This window comes from Podarcis vaucheri (assembly GCF_965113315.1).
Source record: "Podarcis vaucheri genome assembly, chromosome: 2".
NCBI classification, from domain to species: Eukaryota; Metazoa; Chordata; class Lepidosauria; order Squamata; family Lacertidae; genus Podarcis; species Podarcis vaucheri.
In genome coordinates, this window is record NC_138760.1 from 76,053,729 (window position 1) to 76,070,394 (window position 16,666).

At 45.7% G+C, this 16,666-nt stretch overlaps 1 protein-coding gene and 1 long non-coding RNA gene across 8 annotated transcripts in view; both read left to right on the forward strand.

Moving 5' to 3' along the window:
• LOC309527734 overlaps nt 1–7,235 on the forward strand; it is a 68,227-nt gene extending 60,992 nt beyond the window's left edge. The window contains exon 10 of the long non-coding RNA XR_014217315.1: nt 6,167–7,235. This is a non-coding gene — a long non-coding RNA (uncharacterized lncRNA). The remainder of the gene's footprint in view (nt 1–6,166) is intronic.
• Nucleotides 7,236–7,308: 73 nt separating this feature from the next.
• The window catches only part of SEMA3F (semaphorin 3F), a 126,540-nt gene continuing 117,182 nt past the window's right edge, over nt 7,309–16,666 (forward strand). Inside the window, exon 1 of one of the 7 annotated variants that reach the window (XM_082214502.1) lies at nt 7,309–7,935. The gene's annotated coding sequence lies outside the window, so the exon portion shown is untranslated. Of the gene's footprint in view, nt 7,936–7,980; nt 8,106–9,030; nt 9,131–10,057; nt 10,080–10,116; nt 10,418–16,666 lie in introns of those variants that run through there. The other 6 variants (XM_082214508.1, XM_082214504.1, XM_082214505.1 and 3 more) reach the window with 6 other exon arrangements.

The following is a 16,666-nucleotide window of genomic DNA, read 5'->3' on the forward strand; positions in this document are numbered from 1 at the left end:
TTAAGCTCTTGAGCTGTTCTCTTGGGCAGTTTTAAATATAAGGCAGTTTAATGCCTTGCAGCAGTGAATGAGCTCAAACTATTTGAAGGATTTAAGCATCAGTTAAGCCAGCGAACTATTTTAAGTGGCTTCCTAACCCAGAGCTGCTCTGAATATCCAGACTAGTCCTAAACCATCTAGCTCCATCTCTGCCTATTGTATGGGTCCACTTCGTAATAGGGCAGTGTGCTGATGATAAGGTATAAAGTGCTTTTGCTCCATTGATTTTGTGTGTTAATATCCTGTTTAATCAGAAGTGAAACTGAAAGAGCATTCCTTTGCTTCATCATGCAATACATGGAGGCTGATGCGTGTGTTTGTGTGTGAACTACTGTTGCTCACACTGGTGAGCAGTGCTTGATGAGATGTATCCATGCTGTGTATCATCTCCACCATAAGATCTAGAAACCTAAAGACATGCTTTTCAATATACCAGATTTGCACAAAAGAGAAGTAAGAAATAATAATTTTTAAACATGTCTGCTGCTGCAAGCTAGGAAATCTCAGGTCCTTTGTGGACATGCATATATGTATTTGTTTACCTGTGCATGTCTACCTTTAAAAACTATCATCATAATCATCATCAAAATACATCACCCGCCTATGAGGCATGAAGGCTGCTCCCTGCAAGGCGCTTTCCACCTGGCCTAGGGGGCGAGGCCCACACTCACCAGCCCTACTGAAGAGGCTTCTCATGAGGCTGGAGGAACATTCCCCAGCTATTGTTTTATTGATTGATTGATTGTTTTAATATGCTGTACATCGCTTTGAGGTTTTTATTAAAAATATAAAGCGGTATAGAAATTTAAAAAATAATAAAATATACCATATTTTCACAAAAGTGCAGGCTTTTTAAAGTGTGCCACTCCAAGTCAAGAATTAGGAGTCACTCATGTGAAAAGCTGCTTCTTCCACAAGACTGAAGCAGCTTCAAAACCACATTAAACTCCAGTGTCGACAAGCCCCAGGTCTTAACCATTCTTATTTTTAAAGCATCCCATGCACAAATTATATGCATTGCAACAATACATTCAGGGGTTTTTTTGTACATGCTCCTGTTAGTATCTGCTAAAATAGTTGTTTCTTTTTGAAATGGAGAACATAGTTTTCATATGTTGTCTAAGAAAACACCTGTATGCTAATTGGTATGCAAGAAGTATGGTAAAGAAAAACAGATTGCCATCCATCCTCATCCTCATGTAAATTGATCATGTAAATGCTGAGCCTTCTGTTACTTTGGAGCAGCCAGACCCCAAGAGCTCCGGTTTCTTGGTCCTTATGCATCACCACACTGTACTCTGCGGCATTCGGCACATGCATGACTGTGCTCATTATTATTCCTTCCACCTCATCCTTCTCATCATTGGTAAAACATGAATGGACACCTGCCGGGACACCTCTGAATACTTCTGCTATGGGGAAGGTAAACTGGAATGTCTGATTGGCCTTCCTTATCTCACTTCTTACTTGGTATTCTTCTCTCATCCTTCCTGCTGCCTGTTTCCTAGCCCTCGCATTTTTAATCTCTCCTTCTATGGAATCTTTTCATGTCACTGAAGCTTTTCATTGCCCTTCTCTAGAACTTATATATATATATTTCCCCCAACTGTTATCTGTTCTAGAGACACGGTGAACATACTAATGAAGGTACAAAGAAGGTGCAAGATAGGCTGGGGTAGAGCTTTGGCGCTGCAGTATTTAAGAAGATGTTCTTGTAGTGCTGCCTAATCCTTCCCTTCCCCTTCCCAACCCAAGTTTTGAAACCTAACTGAGAGCTGGTCTGTGCCACAACAGGACAGCTGTGGAAAAGATAACAAGAAATCATGTTGGGAGCCAATAGATGGCACTCTTTCATGTGAATAACCATCCTGGTACCCACTGGCATGTACCCAAGAGGTACTATGCGGCTATTTCTCTGGTTGCTTCCCTGATACTTCATAAATCATTGCCACTGAAAAGTTTGTTTCATAGTTCTCTAAACTTCAATGGGGCCTTTATTCCAAAGTTCTCAAAGCAAAAAGCTGCACACAGAAAACTTTTGTGATGATATGCATTGGAAACAAACTATTTTGGTATTAACAACCCAACACATAGGATATGCCACACTGGAATCTTACGAATACTTCTGTAAACGTAAGTGGACTTCCTAGGAAAGTATATCCCACTGATACTTCGGATTGTGCTAAACAACAACAATCTTATGCACTCTTGGAACTCTAAGGGACTTGCTGCTAATGCATAGAATCAATTTATATGGGCAATGTTTTACATGTGCACAGCAAAACTGCTTGTATTTTATAAAGTATGCCCATAATCTTCCAATGTTTACTTGAAATTCCCACTGGGATTTAGAGTGAAAGACATTGCTTTTAATTTAAAGGAACTATGTTCTTGCTGAAAGGCTAGTGTATTCTCACCCACGGGAAAAAAGGCGTATTAGAAAATGCTATCCTATGTATGTGACATGACTGCAAAAATTATTTTGGATTCCAGAGGGTTGAGCATGTTAATTTGTTGCAGCAAAAATAACAAAGAATATTGCGGCACTGTAAAAGCTAAAAATATGTGTTGTAGCATAAGTTTTTATGGGTCAGCCCACTTTATCAGATGTATGGTCTCCTCAGTATGCCCTGAGCACAGAGAAGATAAAAAGACACAATTGTTTTGCTGGCATGTTTTTCCTAGTCAGGCTAAACGATCAAGTAGTGCAAGGGATAGTTGAGCCCAAAATAATATAGAATCAAATTAAATTCAGAGTATGCTTATCTTATCCACTTAGGGAACCACTTCTGATGAAGTAGGCACTGGCCTATGAAATGTTGTGATAAATGTGGTGCCAAGATCTTTAAGCTTTTGATTTGTACAGGATGGAAATTATTCAACGTGAATAATGCTGTTTAGAAAATGTTTGCCCATTTTATGCATTACAAGCTTTCAGAATATTCATATGACACATATATATCCTGCTCTTCAACCCCGAATGGTTATCAGAATAGTTGAACGAAACAACAATCCTTAGCATAAAATACTGTAAATCAAACACCTGAACATTATCAAATAAAGACAAATATCCACAACGACGTAAGGTGAATGACCACATAAGGAGGAAGATTGCAGCTCATTGGTAGAGCACCTGCTTTTCATGCTGTACATCTCAGGTTCAGCCCCTGACATCTCCAGGCAGGACCAGGGGAGGGAACCCTTTTTTAATTCCTGGAAAGTTCCAATCAGTCAGTGCAGACAATATTGAGCTAGGTAGACTACTGGTCTGACCCTGAATAAGGCAGATTCATATCATCGTCTGTTCCTAAAACTATGGCCAGTAAATTTTAAAATATGCAACAAAAAAACAGGAAAAGAGCTGCAGCTCAGACTAGAGCACATGTTTACATATCTTGTATGCAAAAGATTCCAGGTTCAATCCCTGGGAAAGAGGAGCTGCTGCAATTGAGTGTAGAGACATTATTGAGCGAGATGCACCAGTGATCTCATTTGATAAAAGACAACTTTTGGCGATATCCAAGTTTATGCTTTAAGGATTACTTTTGAAGCGTGTCTGTGCAAGCTTGTAGCTCGAGAAGGCTGTACACTTAGGAAGAGCTTTATGTGTGTCTATTATACGGCAAATATTAGATAAGTGTTTTGCAAAAGCTCTAAAGCTGTTTGGAAAGATAAGCAATTTTTTTACTGCAAAATAAGAAGTTCTTCATCCTATGTGATGTCTGTGTGCACCTTAAAACATGTGTTTGTGCACTTGTGTTTCGAAACAAACACAATATTTATCAGGAACACCTCTCACAGCACAATCCCATACATGCCTGCACAGTATTGAGTCTCATTGAGTTCAGTAGGGCTTACACCTAGGTGAGTGGGTATAGAGTTACATCCTTAGTTCCCAAATGGAGGGAAAGGATTTCAGGGGGTTGAAGCCAACAAGAAGTTCTTGAAGAAAGAGCAATTCTGTTGGTGGGGCCAAATCATAAAGAAGAATACAGCTGGAAAGCATTAGGTCTCTTCCTGCATTCTTTCTTCTACAAATTGTACGGTGGACTCTAGCCCATGGAAGCTTATGCTGTAATAACATGTGTCAGCCTTTAAGGTGCAGCAAAGGTTTTTGTTGGTTTTGCAACAACGACTAGCATGGCTACCCCTCTGGAAATTGTTACAACTAAGACTGAAATGTACAATTAATATACATGCCTAATAATTTTTAAAAAACTAAAAGGTGAGCCCAGTTAATCCTAAAATTTACTGACAGGTGGCCAGCTTACCTCTGTTTAAAAACCTCCATTCAAGCAGAGTCCACAACCTTCGAAGGTAGCCAGTTCCACTGTCAAGCAGCTCTTACAGTCGGAAAGTTTTTCCTGATGTTTAGTTGGAATCTCCTTTCTTGGAATTTGAATCCATTGGTTCAGGTCCTGCCCTCTGGAGCAGCAGAAAGCAAGCTCGCTGCATCCTCCGTGTGACAGCCCCTTAGATTTTTGAAGATATTTGAAAACCCAACTGACGTTCCAATTCAGCAATAACCCGTGGGTTTACCTTGGGGAAAGTAGCAGGACAAAAGGAAAACCTCCCAGGCCCGTGCCTAGCAATCATTTGACAAACGAAAGTGTAGAGAAGAGCCCTCATTCTTCTCTTTTCTAGGGTAAGCTCACCTAACTTCTTCAACCATTCTTCATAAGGCTAGGTTTCCAGACCAATTAATTGATTGATCAGTTAAAAGTCAGGTGTTTCATAAACTAGACTTTCTTTGATCAGCTGACCATCCTGCAAAAAATAAATAGTGCTATGAGAGTGTGAGAGTTTGGGGGTTTGGAGTCGTCTGATGAGCATTAGCTAACTCACACACAGCATACCCAAAGTGAAAAAGACCTGTACTGCCAGTCGCACATTGTTGTCTACATGGTTTATCATCATTTGTGCAAGTCAGGGGTGATAATCAAATTTTGAAGTGGCCCAGTATTTGTTTTCTGTAACTGTTGTGAGGTTGCAATGTCAGTCACTTAACCTTTTAAATCTACTGCTTTTTATTAAATCTACTGCTTGTGTAGAAAATCACAAGTATTCTGATTTGCACACATTTTTAAACAAATCCTACCATGCTGATTCCATTAGGTACGGGGTCAGTTTCCTAAAAATATTGAGACCACCTAGCCAAACAACTTAGCCAAGTTCTCCATCTGGTCACGGCACTAGAGGCTTACTTTATGAAGATCTGAAACGGCTTTTGACTGCAGTGAGAAGTGATAGTATTCCTCCTGATTATAAACATAAGTTACCTGAGACGTTTTTGATTCAGGGATGCATCCCAACTGCTTTGAAAGCAATAAGGATACTATATTTTAAGGGTTTTTTTTGGTGGCATGATGTTCCAGCTGCTTAACAGAGCAGCTGCTAAAAGTTACTCCGGCTTTTGCTTTCCCCGTGTGCAACAGAAGAAGATACCTTGTGCCAAAGATGCATTCATGAATTATACATAAATGTGAAAGACACAAGGGATTGCGGGGGGGGGGGGCTAGGTGGAGGCGGCAGAGGAATTATGCATCCTTCCTTGCTTAGCCTTAGGCCAGAACCTGTCATTTGGATTTCAGTGCAGAACCTTTGGCTGGTCAATCATTGTATGTCCTTAGAGTGATGAATGTCAGGTTTCCTGACTCTCATAGCTATGCCCGACCTCATCAAAACTTGCTCACTCTTAGGGGCATTCACATATTCCCCCCCCCCCCCGCATAGAAGTAATCTCTCCAGCGTAGGGGGGGGTGCGTATGCTGGCACTTCTAAATGGAATGCAAGTATCTGTTTTGCCAGGAGCGCACAGGTCAGAAAGCCAACATGTGCAGTGTGCAGATTACCTCTGTGTAGGGGGGGAAATGTAAATTGCTAAACAGCCTTCAGTATGTGCACAAAGCAATAAGCATATACCTATACATTTGTAAATCATTCTATTGAATATTTTTCCGCCTTTTTAAAGGGCACAACAACCCCCTCACTCACTAGAATATACAGCCAGACCTGGGAAAGAAGGATCTCCTTTCGGTGAAGCCAGACCTTATTGATCTTTATATACTTTAAATACGTAAAACTCCACCCCCCATACAAACATGTTTCCCACTGTTTTGACTCAAAGGTGGAGCAAACCTTAACTGAGGATGGGGCATTGATCTAGGCTTGAACCTGCTCACACTCCCATCTGATGCAGAACAGCGTGTAAAGGGGTCGCTACTTGAAATGGGATCCCTCTGCGGCATTTCTCCACTTTCTGCATCTTAACCTCAGCCCCGCTGCCCCCCGACCCCAATACCTCCCTCCACCCACAGACCTAAGAGGTAGGTCTTCCGCCTAATCCCATCCACCAAAGGGTTAACCTGGTTTGCCTAAACTGCTGAAACGACTAAGGCGCTGGGATGGGAAGACGTGGGGCGGGGTGGGGGAGAGAGATAACACTCTCTCCCGCTGTCAGTTACGCCCGAGTTTTCTTTGTTGCAGGATATTTGTTGAAGGATCTGTCTGGTTGGATTTTGCAACATTACAAAGCAAGGCCCCTCTCCACCTCTCCCCACCCCACCCCACCCCGCTCGCTCCCCACCATTCAATTCACCCTCACCCCGATCTTCTTTCTTCTCTTGCTTTTTCTATCTTTTCCCTCTCCTTCTCTCACTCTAACCCCCCACCCCACCCTTCTGTCTCTCGCCCCCATCAGCCCTCCACCCCCGGGATGCGAGACACTCCCTTGCAATCCACCGAATAACTCAGTCAGAGAGAGAGAGAGAGAGAGAGACAAAGGAGTCGGTTTATTTATTTATTTGTCTTTCCCATTCCTTCCCCCCCCCCCGCGCCTGTTTCGTCTGCCTCTCTCTGTGTTTTTTAAGTGTGGGGAGGGGGGAAGAGGGGAATCCCCGTCCACAAAAGCACAGAGTTAGGTGGCAAGAGGTGTATGTATACACGAATTTGGGGGGTGCGTGATCAGTCTTGTTTCGGATAAGGCTCTCTCTCCCCCCCCCATTCTCTTGATGGAATAGGGAAGCCGCGGGCGGGGGGGACTTGCTGAAACTCAGCCTTAGCCGGAGGGAGGAGAGAAAGTCAACAGTCGCGCGAGCCGGACTCGCCTGATACCCGGAGAGAGCGCAGGAATCCCGCGGCTCGCTCGCTCCCTCGCCCGCCTCTGCCTTGCCAAGCCCAGCCGAGCGGGGCAGCAAGGCTGGGGGGGGGGTGGAGGAGGGAGGGAGGGAGGGAGGGGAGGGGCAGCACAGGTGGAAAAAGAGGAGGCGGTGGGGAGGAGAGAACGGCGGCGGGTCCGGCCCCCGCTTGCCTGCCCGGGGAGGTGGGGACGGGGAGGCGGGGCTATGCAAATGAAAGGCGGTAGACGCCAGTTGACTGAATAGGGTCTGGGTGCTCAATGTGAGAGGAGCAGATTTCGAGCGTGTGTGGAGGGGGAGGGTGGTGGTTTATTTTCTTTATTTTTCTTTTTGCGGGCAGGAGGCCACTTTCATTATTATTATTTCTTTTTCTTTCTTCCCTCCTCCTTCTGCCTCCTGCTCTCCGGGCCTGCAATGAGAACTTAAGGACCGAGTGAGTGCAGACGCGGGGCGGGCGGGCACACAGCCGCGCATTTACGCTCGGAACAAGCGGCGAGAGGCGCCGCGAAAAGTCGAGCCCGCTGCGCTCCGCGGGTGCGAAGGAAGTCCCGTCCGGCTTGCCTGCTGCCTCTGGAAACCGGTTTGGGTCGAGCGTCTCTATGGATTGGCGGAGAAATCCACTCGAGTCCTGAATTCCAAGTCCAGGATTCCGGAAGGTGCTGCCGACCACATTGGAGGAGCGGCGGCGGCCGCCCGCTTACTTTGACCAAAGAGAGAGAGAGAGAGGGATGGCGGTGGGACGCCGCTACCAGGACAGCTGGTGAGAAAATGCCTCTTTGGTGTCAATAGATAGGGTTTTCGCTCCTTCCCATTCCCCCCACCCCCTTTTTTTTACTCTGGATCTGGGACCAAGTGCTCGGGTCCTACTGGCGAGCAGCGACGTGACCTTTCTGGGGAACCGTCTAAACTGCTCTGCCTACATCCAAAAAGGTACGTCCGTGTGCGCAACGCGAGTTCATTCCCCCCCTCCCCGTTTGTCCACGCGCCTCCGAATTAATGGAGAGAGTGAGTTCGGTTCTGTCAATGGAGCTGCCAACCTCTGCTATAGCAAAGGTGTCACGTCGTCCCGTCTATGGAAGGGATCGAGCCGAGATGGACGGGTGGAGAGAAGCTCGGTTTGCCCCACGGGGCGGCGGGCGCAGGTTCCACTTTCCATACCGTTACTGCGCTGCTCTGCTTCCTCCCTGTTGATGGGAGCGTAGCAGGAGTGCCAACTTGGCCCCACGACCGTGGTGCCCGGGGCCGGGGGTGCTATGCAGCGTGCAAAATTTGTGGGTGCCAGGCCCCTTCGTGGGGAATTTTATGGGTGCTCAGGGCCCCAGGGAGTTGGTACCTATGGAGCGTAGAAGGCGGTGATATTGTGTGTACAGTTACAAGGGGGGGACGGGGACGGAGGTTAATGATCAAAGCTGACGGAGGTGGGGAGCTGTTGGAAGCAGCAAACTTTCAGCGGCTCCTTCCCACTCGCTGCATCCGGAAAGTGACAGCGGCCGGCCGGTCCAATCCTTTTTTTCCATCACTGCGATGGGAAAGTTGAGCAGTAATCCGTAAAAGTGGGAGTTGGTGGGGGCAGGGAGGGGGAAAATGGAAAACCCTGCCCGCTTTTATGCGGGTGAAATTATCTTTCGCCAGGGAGAACTGCCCACCCCCCCTTGCACAAAAGCCCCCGTTATAACAACCCTGTTGTCTGCGGGGAGCGAGGTCTCCAAGGTGCTCCCGACTCGCCGAAGCAGGCGCGAGTCTCTTTCCAGAGAGCGCTTCTGCTGCTGCCTTCGCGTCTGCTCTCGGCCTGGCAGCCCTCAAGGACGGGTCGGCCAGCCGGGCAGGTTTAAAGGCCCGGAGCCGAGACGCCTGAAGAGGAAGCGACGCCAACCTCTTCCAGAGCAGATATGGGAGCCGACTGTCTTCACGGGACCCCTCTCTTTGCCTTCCACAAAGCGCTTGAAGCCTGCTTGGTATGTTTGCGCGTGTTTAAAAACGACTTGCGTGCAAGCCAGCCGGCTGAATCTTAAGCTTCAAAGTTCAGCCGTTTTGGTATAAAAATCTTACAAAACTGGTTGAAATTGTAGTGGTGGTTAGTGAATCGAGCGTTAATTCTGGGTCCACCGCCTTAGCCGGGGGCCGGATCCCTAGGCGTGCTCAAAGTTGCCACTGCCTCCGTTGTTGTCCCAGGGCAGGATTAACGCGGCGCTCCAGCACAGTCGTCCGGCTGGCGCCTGTGGGATGGGTGCAGAGGAAGGGAGGAGAGACTTGGGTGGTTTTCACGTGTGACGCGCACAGTTACCTGGGAGTAAGACACACGCGGAACCCCCCCCCCGCCCCCAGGTTTTACTTAAGAGTAACCCCGCAGGGTCGGGCTGCATAAACGCGCCATTGAGTCCCGCCCCCAGCCTAACTCGCTGCTTTTTATTTGTGTGCTCCGTGGGAATACGGTTCGTGTGGGACAGAAACGGCAGGTGAGAAATGAAGGCTGGGGCGAGGCTTTTTATGCTGACCCAGCGCGCTTCGCAGACCGATTTCAGCCTCGCGTGTGAACATGCGGTGAAAAGTCTTTTGTTTTGCTTAGTGTACCACAGGGCTGGAGAGGTTAGCAGGGCATAAACTTGAGGGAGGAAACGTTTTCCTTGGCTCCAGACTGGGAGAGGAAAAGTCGGCTCCTCAGCCGCGCCAGCGGTCTGCGAGCCAAGGTCTCTCTCTCTCTCTCTCTCTCCCTCGTCCCAGCACGGGCTGCTGAGGTGAAAGCTCACGCGCGCGCTCCGCTCCCGGGCCCGCCTTTATTTCTCCCTCTCCCCTCCCGCCGCGTGGTGGCTTCTTTTTCTCTCCTCCCGGTGCACCAGAAGCTCCGCTAGGAGGGCGGTAGGCGTGGCCCTGAGCCTCGAGCCGCTCCTGCCAACTCTCCCTGAGGTAAAAACGCTGGGCGAAGACTGGAAGGCGGCCGCCGTCGAGGTTGTTTGGTGGGCCGGCCGGCCTGCCCCTCCTTCCCTCGCTCACTCGCTCGGCCCTCTCTTCTGCCAGCCTCGCGTCCGCCTCAGCGTCGCTCGGCTTCTTCTTGTGCCCGCGTAAAGCGCGCAACTGGCGGGCAATTAATTAACGAGCTCGAGGCCCTCGCGTTCCTAGGGAGCCAAGGTACACACGCTCCGCTCTTCATTTTTGGGGGGCCGATGACTTCCCGCGGCTTCAAGCGCCCGCGCCTTCGCCGGGCCAGCAAGTGCGAGAAGAGGAGCGCTTTTCACAAGTCGCGAGTGAGTCTCGGGCCTCTCGCGCTTGGCACGCGATAGTATCTCGTGTGGAAGATGTGGGGGGGGGGGTGGCGGCTTTTGTATTGCGAATGAGCATTCTGGGCAAGCGTAGGCTTTATATATCCACCTTTCAGGACCAACTAGAGCAGAGTTGCTTTCCGAAGCTTTACTTGTGGAAAGCGGGACTGCCCACCCAGCTTAGCAGTTTTTAGGCTATCTGTTGATTGATGAATTGATTAAAGGGGCATAATTTACATATGGTGAAAAACAGCTCTGAAGCAAAAAGGAAAAAAAAGCAGCTTACGTTCTTTGTGTTTAGCTGATGAATATGCCCTAGGAGGCACTATCACGAAAGAGGCATCCTCTCCTGCGTGTGAGAAGAGTGGAAGTATCTCTTTTAAAGATACATAGTCTGTTGCCGGATAACCAAGGGTACCTTTTTAGTCAAAAGGTATATATCAGTTGATCCAGCCAATCAAATCAATTAAACAGTATAGCTCTAATCAAATAAGGAAACTTGAGAAACCAGGCAGGTGTCTGCTTTCTGGCTCTGCCCTTGTCATGAGCAGCCTCACTTCTTGCTGTGGTTTGGGTAGAAGACAAATAAGGCTTAAGTGGAGGGCAGGGGTTGTTGTTATGTGTGTGTATTTTGCATTTCCTTGGGTCTGCAATTCAAAACCTACAAAAGCAAGAACATGCAATTGAAAAAAATTGGTTCTCTTATGCTTTCAGTCTTGCACAAACAACATTCAGGGTATTTTCACTTGGGAGGCTTAAATTGGTGCGCTCTTAAATTGCTCTATTATAATGTAAATGTAAAACCTGCATCAGTTTGACTATACTGTCAATTTCTCTCACGCAGTAGATCCTATGTTAACAACATTCACATCTGGCAAAAATAAGGAAAGAAATGCTTGAGCAAATTTTTTAGTGTCACGTGTCAGAATGTGAACTTAAAGGAAGTACTTTTCTGCACAATGTACAGTTAACCTGTGGAACTTATTGTGATACAGCACTTAGAGGGCCAGCCATTTGAATAAATCAGTCTCCAAGGAAAGATTAGTCAGATAGAAGATGCAAGGACCAGAAACAGCTACAAGCCAAGATGGTCATGGAGTATACTTTGCTTCCCAGTACATAACTTAGGAAATAAACACTAATTGATAGGCCATCCTATAATGCTATTGTTTTTTATGTGTACATCCTAAAAGCATTTGAATTATGTCAGAGAAAATATATTGAGTTATACTGATAAGTAGAGTTTGCAACAAAGTGTTGCAGAGTGGAGTGCTCCTTTTCAGCCAGTCTTACATTCCAGGATACTCCATCCACCTTGCTTGTCTCTCTTCCCTCCCCCTTCAATATTCGTTAAACATTTTGTGTTCATTCAGCATGCTCAGTCCTCACTAGACTGTTTTGAGTTACCCCTTTATGATTTTTCCTCCCCAAAGGGTTTTTGTACTTCTGCAAACATTGAGGTTCCCCTGAGTCTGCTGCTACCTCCCTCTTGTGGTAGGTGGTGCTATTTTGTCTATGAAAGGATTTGCAGTTGGAGAATGTACTAAACTTACAGAATTCGTTTTTGCACTAGCTTTTTTAATTACACATGTCTTCAGGAATAGAGATGTACAAATGGCATTGTGTTGTCAAATTTGCAGATCAGCCAAGGGTATCTTGCTGACCAGTAACTTTGAGAAGTGAGGGTCCCTCAGAATACTATTAATCATATGGCTGTAATCATGCAATTTGATATTATTTTGTCCTGCATTTCAAAGTGTGTGTGAGGTCTTTTTGTAGAGCAGTACAGGCACAGCAAACAAATGTACTTTTCTATATACTATAACATTCACAGACTAGTTTATAAGATTTTGATTTTTATATAGCCAGATATATCAGCAAGTATTTTAACCCCTATTAATTGTGAATCTCTTTTTATTGTTCTCTTAAAAACAAAACTAAAAACATGTATTACCTAGGTGGCCTTGCTCCCAAAAGAACACATTTCTGCTACTTTATTTATGATGAGCTTGGCAATGTAAGAAAATACTACATGCATATGTAAGCAGGTAGGAATGTGTGTCTGACTTTAAACTAGTCGACTATTCACACATTTTTACTATTTCCTTGTACAGTTGAGAATAATTTAACATTAGGTGAGAAAAAGACTGTTAATGTAGGCAAAAAGAGACAAGAAAGAGAATTTTGCTCCCTTTTCCACTCCCAACTACAGTGGTGCCTCGCAAGACGAAAAGAATCCGTTCTGTGATTCTCTTCGTCTAGCGGTTTTTTCGTCTTGCGAAGCAAGCCCATTGACGGATTAGCGGATTAGTGCTTTTAGCGGCTTATCTGCTGATCGGATCAGCTGATAAGCGGCTTAGAAAAAGGGGGGGAAGGGGGGAAAAACAGCAGGAACTCGCAAGACATTGTCGTCTTGCGAAGCAAGCCCATAGGAAATTCGTTTTGCCAAGCACCTCCAAAACGGAAAACTCTTTCGTCTAGCGAGTTTTCCGTCTTGCGAGGCATTCGTCTTGCGGGGCACCACTGTAGTCCTCAATTTACGGTAATCCAGCAGCATATCCCCATTCTTAATAAACTCATGGTAGGCAAAGATGTCTGGTTCCCCAGTTAAAGCAGGGATAGGAAACCTTCAGCCCTTCAGATGTTGCGAGACTGTGACCAGTCATGTTGGCTGGGACTAATGGGAATTGGAATCCAACAACAACTAAAGGGCCACAGGTTCCTCATCCCTGACTTAAAATGATCTCAATTAACAAGGCTAGGAAAGACCCCTTCTGAGAACTTGGAGAGCTGCTGTCAGTCAGAATAGAGAATACTGGGTTAAATGGACTGATTGACTGATTCAGTATGAAACAAGTCTGCGTGCTTTATAATCAGCAATTTAAGAATAGGTGTCTAATAGACCCTCTTTTGTGTCTACTACAATTGTTAGAATTCTCATAATTATACATGAATTTGGTAAGGGAAAGTGAACATGAAAAAGAGGAAGTAATTAGATTGCTGCTCCTTGTGAATACCAACCCAACAATGGGCTAGAAGGAATAAAACATTCCAAGAGGATTCTGCCTGTCTCCATATAGTCCAGGGCAGGCATAGGCAAACTCAGCCCTCCAGATGTTTTGGGACTACAACTCCCATCATCCCTAGCTAACAGGACCAGTGGTCAGGGATGATGGGAGTTGTAGTCCCAAAAACATCTGGAGGACCAAGTTTGCCTATGCCTGGGTCCAGGGAGACACAGAAATTGGGCTATGGTGCCACAGAGGGGATCAGAGAGTCGCAGCTTAGTGTAGTTTGATAAAGTTATTAGCCCTGTGCCCTGACAAGCAGATATGGAAGCTTTTGCTGGCATCATTCTCCAGTTGTGTGCATGCACACATTAGTCATGGAGTTATTAATAATTTCTCTTGTATTCCTGATTTTTTTCTTCTTCTTTCTGCCTTTCTCCAAACATTTCCTGTTCTTTAAGTTCCTTTCTCAGGAGACTCAGATGCATGCACTGACATTTATAAACTGAAACTGATCAGAGACCCCTCTCTTCCTGAACAGATGCAATAGGAGCCAGCAGAAGGGGTCCCCAATTCAGAGACCCCTCTCTTCCTGAACAGATGCACTAGGAGCCAGCAGAAGGGGTCCCCAATCTTCCTTTCCTTCCATTATGATCTCGGCTCAGAAGTGGCTGGAATAATCTCTTGTTTATTTATGGTGACTGAAAAGTGGCTGAGCTTCATATGCAAAAGGACCGCTGGTCTCCAAGCATGACACACTGTCTTTTCCCTAAGTCCGCACAGTGACACATTCCATCAGGAGACAGACTGACACTTTAGAGCCAGGGAACACTTCTCAAGAACAGTACAGTATTTTCCTGATCGCTTTGATTTTCTCTCCCAGCTTTCTGTTTCTCCTTTCTGCTTTCTTTTTCTTACATTCTCCCGCTCCCTCCCCCCTTCTCTGCTCTTTTCCTTTGTTTGCCATCTCACTCACTCTCAATGGCACGCACAGCACCATCCAAATGCAATATTGGTATTTGCCAGAACTATTTCCCAAGGCCGGCGGGGGTTTGATTTAAATGCAGCCGATTGTAGCTTTTATTTCACAGGGTAATTTGGATTTTAGACATTCTGGTTCCAAAAAGAACTGATGTGTGCGCTGAGTGAAGAATCTCCAAAAGGGGAAGTGTGAATGTGTGTGGAAAGACAGGCAAATAATACAAATATTTACCTAGTGCAAAGGAAATTGCTATGATATATTGCCCCTGGGGAAATTTTAACTCCTGCAATTGTGGTGCATTGCCCACAGCCGAAGAAAGCTGTGCTCTCCTGGGGGCCCATCAATTACCCTAAACGTCCATAGAGCCAGTCTGGATTTGTTTGACTGATTCCAAGGATTTTCCTGTGAAATCCCTGAAGTTTGTTTCTGTCATTAACTACCACTTCCCTGCATCTCACCAGCGAACCAGAGGGGGCAGTGTTGGTAGCAATTATGCCCCCACCTTCCCTGACCCCCCCCCTCAAGCATTCATCAATTTGGAGCACACTGGGAAGTGCTTCCATAGGGAGCCATTTGGTCGGTTTTCCTTTCCCTAGTTGTGGTATGTGTATGTACATTTTACTGCAAATTGTTCTTAAGAATTTCTTAAGAAACTGGCTGAAGTGCTAATAATGTGTATGCAGTACATTAGGTTTGAGGTTTTCAGTTACCTTGATTGCAAGCGAGAAACTCTAAATATTTAAAGGGGTTTTGCCTGCTCACATGTACACACATTGTTTGAATAATTTTAGCATGCTTTATAACTGCATCCATATGTACTCTTAGTACAATAGAAACAGAACAAGAGAAGGAGACCTTTGATGCATGCCTCTTGCCATCATATTCCTGATGTGGTAGGGGAATAAGGACTCAAATCCTTGTGATCCATTCAAATGAGCATTTTAAGAGCTGGGAAAGGACAGGTTCCTTCTTACTGAACAAGAATAAAGGGATTTTTTTTGGCGGGGGGGGGGTGTCCAGTACCACTCCAAGGGCTGTGGTTGAATGCCACATACTGAATCCAAGGGATCTTGCAAACTTCACAGGTTCAGCTGCTCAGAAAAACAAAATGTTACCTACTGTCTGGGTGGAGGGGAAGAAGATCCAAATTTAAAAATATATGAAAAGTCCCCCTGGATCAGATCAAAGGCCCATCTATTTTTGAATGCAACAAGGAACTCTCCATTTGAGATTCTCAGTAGCTGGTAATCAGAGACAAACTACTTCTAGAACTGGAGGTAGAATATAACCATGCCTAGTAGTCCTTTGAAGTCTTGCCTGTGATAACACTATGCAGTTGCCCAAAAGAGATGGTAGAGCCAACAGATATTTGTTGCAACGACTGGTAGCACATTCTGAGTGGTTCATTCATGAGTACTAACCCATGTGCATTTAGGGATGCCCTTCAACTACAGTACACCACCAAGAGACCATGGACTAGACCTTATCATCATAGTCACTATGGCATAGTGTGTTGGAGCTTTTGCACTCAATATTACAGTATTTCTTTTGTTCTATTCTGCTTGTTAGCCTTTTCCACCTGTTCCATCTCTGTAGACTGCCAACTCCTGCGATTTGCCCTATATTTATTCAGCTCCCCAACACAATAAGTCTTCCAGCTGGATGCCTCTCAATGACATTAAAAATATATATATCTTGTTGTATTAAAAATAATGAGAGCTTTTAACATTGACTTCTGGGGAAAGTAGTTTGCACCAAAAGCCTGCAGTTCCACTGATGAAACAGTTCTTCTGATTGCCAATCTAGGGCTCTATGTGTTTTGTCCACTGTAACAAACAGTGAACTAATTCTTGTGAAGTGTTAATTTACTCTGAATATAGTTAAGTATGCTAAAACGGTGCATGAATGGTTTGCAGTTGTCCTAGAGCAGGGGTCAGCAAACTTTTTCTGCAGGGGGCCGGTCCACTGTCCCTCAGACCTTGTGGGGGGCCCGACTATATTTTGAAACAACAACAACAAATGAATTCCTATGCCCCACAAATAACCCAGAGATGCATTTTAAATAAAAGCACACATTCTACTCATGTAAAAACACCAGGTAGGCCCCACAAATAACCCAGAGATGCAGTTTAAATAAAAGGACACATTCTACTCATGTAAAAACACGCTAATTCCCGGACTGTCCACAGGCCGGATTTAGAAGGCATTTGGGCCAGATCTAGCCCCCGGGCCTTAGTTTACCTA